The 4,747-nt window shown below is 39.9% G+C and overlaps 1 non-coding gene across 1 annotated transcript in view; it reads right to left on the reverse strand.

The window, feature by feature from the left end:
• Nucleotides 1–4,157: 4,157 nt before the first annotated feature.
• The window catches only part of LOC101293541, a 2,360-nt gene continuing 1,770 nt past the window's right edge, over nt 4,158–4,747 (reverse strand). The window contains exon 5 of the transcript XR_183962.1: nt 4,158–4,579. This is a non-coding gene — a transcript (uncharacterized LOC101293541). The remainder of the gene's footprint in view (nt 4,580–4,747) is intronic.

Below are 4,747 nucleotides of genomic sequence, written 5' to 3' on the forward strand. Positions count from 1 at the left end.
GAGAAATATAAACACCTCTTTAAGTCTTAAATGAGTCTAATATTGCATGTAATTCTTACATTTTGGTTATTACTTAGGTAAAGGTTTTATTGTTATTCATTTCTTAATGTTTCTTTTGCTACGTTGAAGTTCAAATGCATGACTTAGGCATACTGTGATGATTCTTGCTAGTTGCTATGGATGATAGTCTATGAGAGATACAACACCATTCTGTTCAGTTTCTTAGTTTGATGCGCAGGCTGTTAATTTTTTTTCTTTTGTGTAAAAGTCCTTGCTCATTTACACTTCCTTTTTTCTTTCATTTAGTTGTTCTTATTGTAGTTTGTTGGTACAGTGAACTTAATTTATGAATCTATCTCTATTCTAAACTGAGAATCTAACATGATTCATGATTGTTTTTGATCTAATTTCAATCTGGTTCTTTCTTGCTATCGCAGATCATTGTATTTTCTGCAATGAGCCAAAACAGCCAACCTCAGTAGCAGACAAGCTGACTGGACAGCTCTAAAGTGCTATTGAAGAACTTTTGAATTAGATTGGAAATGTAATATGTCTTGTTAAGACTATTTTTGTAACCATACTCAACGTCAGATAGTATGTTAGTGATTACTATTTGTTCTTTATGGGATCTTCTGCTAAATCTCTTGCTTATCTTTCATACCCCCTTCTTGTGCAGTTGCATACTTGCATTGTTTGCATATTTAGACTCTGAGGGCAGTGACGACATTGTGGGACGGCACGACAGCACTGCGGGGCTACACGTTGACACGATGGCATTACGGGAATGTATGATGGCGCTGCTGGAATTGTAATTTTTCATGAACACCAATTGATATAGTTTTCATGCAATCTTGACCAGACGAAGTAGCGCACCATAAACATTTATAGTGTGAAGCAAAGATGACATGCAAGGCAATACTGTTCTTTTGGGCGAAAGGACTAGTGTCAAATTTCAGTATGTCTTTCTAAAATTTGTCATTTGGCTAAAGATACCTGAACCTTCATTTACTGTAAAATTCTGTAAAATATGGGTGGTTGATATAATTTTCATGTAGCACGGGGCAGCTGTGTTGTATTGAATTTCAGCAAGACTTGGTAACTCCTATTGATCTGAAATTTGTGGCGTTGTACTTCCAGGTGTGTATTGTGCTGTGTTTGAACTGCTTTTGTGAGTGTTGGTTTCGATCTCGATCGGAGTCGGATACGGAGTTGGTCAAGCGAGCTCTTATCATGTAGTCGAAGCTTGAGGGCTGAGCGTTGGACTCCTCTGCCGGCGACGACAGGAGTCGAGTATTTTTGGGATTTGGGTGAACGCTGAGCTTTTGCGTTCGAAGATGGAGGAAGGCATGGGCCTCTATTGTTTGTAATCTTGTGATTCTGTAAGATAGGCTCTGAAACGGTGTTTCGAATGTCATCGTTCATAGAACAGATGCCGACTAGAAACTTGTGCTTCAATTTATTGTTGTTCGTGATTGAATGGATGATTGAGTATTGGGCTCTTGGGCTCTGAACTCCGATCGGAAAGGAGGAGCAAAACAGGTGAGAGTTGGACTCCGAACGGTAATCTGTGAAGAAAATTGGAGCGCTGGGTTCGAGTGCTGATCGAAGGCATGGGTGCCCCTAGAAAATTGTTGGGCGCTTCAACGTGAAGTTCCTTCAATCGAAGTTTCCGGTCGAAGTTGACCGCTGTTCGAAGGTTCAATTTAGCTGTTCGGAGCTTGATGCATGGCTGCCCTGGCGACTTTGTTGTTTGGGTGCCAAGAGTAGCTTGCTGTCTCTAATGTATAATAGTTATAACTGTTTTTTTTTTTTATAAGAAAACAAGAACATACAAACTACAGGGTGCTGTCTCTAAGACATCCCGTTCCTAAGAAATCAAATCTAATACAATGAACAACTCTTTTAAGAAAGTTGTTCTCCCAAACTCTACCGGAGGAGTTTTGATGTCCATAGCTAGCAACTGCATCCGTCGCAAAGTTTGTTTCTCTGTAGATATGATGAAATGAGATTGAGCTGAAACTCTTTGCAATTTTCCTAATATCATCCATAATTTGATGGATTCTCCAAGGGGGGTTGATTTTCTGAGTCATAGCATCGATCACTAGTTTAGAGTCCCCTTCCACAACGACAACAGTAAACCCTTTCTCTCTCGCACTGAGGAGACTATCCCTTAAAGCAGTGGCTTCCGCAACAGGGGCCGATGTGTATAATAGTTATAATTGTTGATGAAGAGCATTTGCTTTGTGTTTCGATCGGTAGATTTGTCTTTATGCATGAGAAGAACTGAACGTCCTTGACTGGACTCCTTCCATGCATGTCTAAGACCATGATGATGATGATGATGCTCTTGTATGTATGTGGGCAAACTGAAGTACTAAACATGAATTGTGTACTTTATTACTTTCCCATCTTGTGAGTCTCTAGATGGACTCTGCATAATATGGACTTTCCATTTGGGTTAATTAGATGGCAGCTTGATATCGTGCATGACCCTTCGTGGGTCAAATTGGCCGCTCGATCGTGTAGATATGGTTGAAGAGCTGAGCGTTCATGGGAATGGGGCCGATGGTGGGCGAGATTATTTTGTTTGTAACTGCAAATTCAGAATAAAATAAATTAAATTTGTGTTCGTAACTGCAATATAATTATGAGATTGGTAAGGAGAATAGAAGTATGAGCGTCGGGCTCTTAGTTTATTGTTCCGGTCGAGTTTGTTGATCAAGCATGGTGTTCGCCCGTTGTAAAGAGCTGGGCGAACAAGCTGCTATATTCAAAGCTGATAGCTAATTTTGTGTTCGTCGATCGAGCAATTTTAGAATCTTTAGTGAGCTAGGCGGTTCCGCATGGGTGCCCAAAGAAATTGCTGGGTGTAGAGAGTAGAATTTCTCATCCCGTAGGTTGCTTTAACTTGTCAGACTTGAAGGTGGAGTTGCTCTGAAATTCATAATCATCATTGTATGAATGTATTCGATAGCTTGTTTTGTCTTCTTGTGCATTTTTCCATTCGCCATATAGCAAATTTGCATGGAATTTGGTCTCCTTGCCTTGTCTTTTGTGGCTTTAATTAAGCAATGGTGATTGCCTTGTTGCCTCGATGTGAACACAGCTGTGCGTTCTCACGCATGAATTGTAATTGAACCGTTCCCATGCAAATGTTGTGCGCTTGCCCTAGTATTTGTATCTTTGGAGGAGTGAGATCGCTGGGGCCGAGTGCACTCATTTGTGAATAGTGCGCAGTGCCCGCAAGGGGTTGGACCCATTGTAGATGCATAATCACGAGCGGATTGATCGAGAGTAGATCCATTTTGTGCATGGCCGAGCGTAAGTGAACTTTACCCGAACGATCATAGCTTTTCCATGCGATCCATGCAATGTGAGGTCCATGCGTACTTTGGTAACTAAGGGGTTGGACCCCGTGCACATGCAATCATCCTCCAAGCCTCAATTTGCAAACAATATATATGGAGGAGGAATAATTAAGTTAGGCCAATCGAGAGACTGATCATTGTGACCCGAGCGAAAACTTGTCCGACAAAATTTGTTCTTTGAGGAGGTTTGTCCACGGTCAACTCTTTGGTAGAGAACATGGCTTTTGGTGTGGGATTATGTGGTCAAACGTGGGATGAAATTTGTCCGGAGAGAGGGTGTGTGCGACGTGTCATTTGTCCGTACGCGATGACATTTGTCCGTGCACAATGGATGTGAGACCAATTTGTCCGCGCACAATGGTCATGCAAAACCAATTTGCCCGTGCGAACTGAATTATCCGGAAATGCTCATGCGAAATGATACATGTTTGAAGGAAAAATATATGATTTCACATATAGCGAGTTGTGCATATACAATGTATAATTGATTCACAATAGTAAATGCACGATATATTTCTTAATTGATATTAGAGCTTACTATTTCTTAAACCAATGTGTTTTCTTATGGTTATTAGATTTGATTCACCATGTGCTTCCTTAATGGTTATTTTCTAACTATAGACTATTGCCATTGTTCATCACCAACACCTTTGAAAGATGATGCCTGCAAAGAAAAGGGACACACTATTAGAAACCAATAACAGATGACCAAATTGATGCTTGCAAGCTGCAACACACTATACTTTAAAATGACTTTCACCATCTGCTAAGGAAAATGTCATTAATCTGTAATATCAGAACATACAGATACAGTTTATGCATCCAAAAAAGAGAAATCCAGATAAGGCTTTTACTTTTTCTGGTCTGATAGAGAAGGGTGGGATGGTCAGGAAAACCACCATTTGGCACTTGATTTGATTATGGGGTTCTATCATCCAATATCAAAAGGCCAACACTATCTTGTTATGCCTAATTGCTATATCAGTGAAGCTTGTATTTTTAGTTCAAAGTTCAAACCAACCTAATATAACAAGCCACTACTAATTAGCATAACAAAATTTGCCAAGAAGCAAACACACCAAACCTAGCACTTATGCTGCCCTTTTTCTGGCTCTCTTCGCTGCAAATGCCAACAAGCATGCTCATAAAAAATTCCCTCTGATCCATTTCAAGTGTTTATCCAAGCCTCGAGCCGTCATCTCCATCTCAGGCTGCACAGTAAAAACCAATTATCAAGAAACTAATCCCAAACACAACAACAAAGTTAGGAAGGAAAGTCAATTTCTCATGATGCATGTGTGCATTGATTAGAGGCCAGCCAGGTCATTAAAAAATATTATGTCTTCATATATATATATATATATATATATATATATATA

The sequence above is a fragment of the Fragaria vesca genome, linkage group LG2 (assembly GCF_000184155.1).
Source record: "Fragaria vesca subsp. vesca linkage group LG2, FraVesHawaii_1.0, whole genome shotgun sequence".
Taxonomy (NCBI): Eukaryota; Viridiplantae; Streptophyta; class Magnoliopsida; order Rosales; family Rosaceae; genus Fragaria; species Fragaria vesca.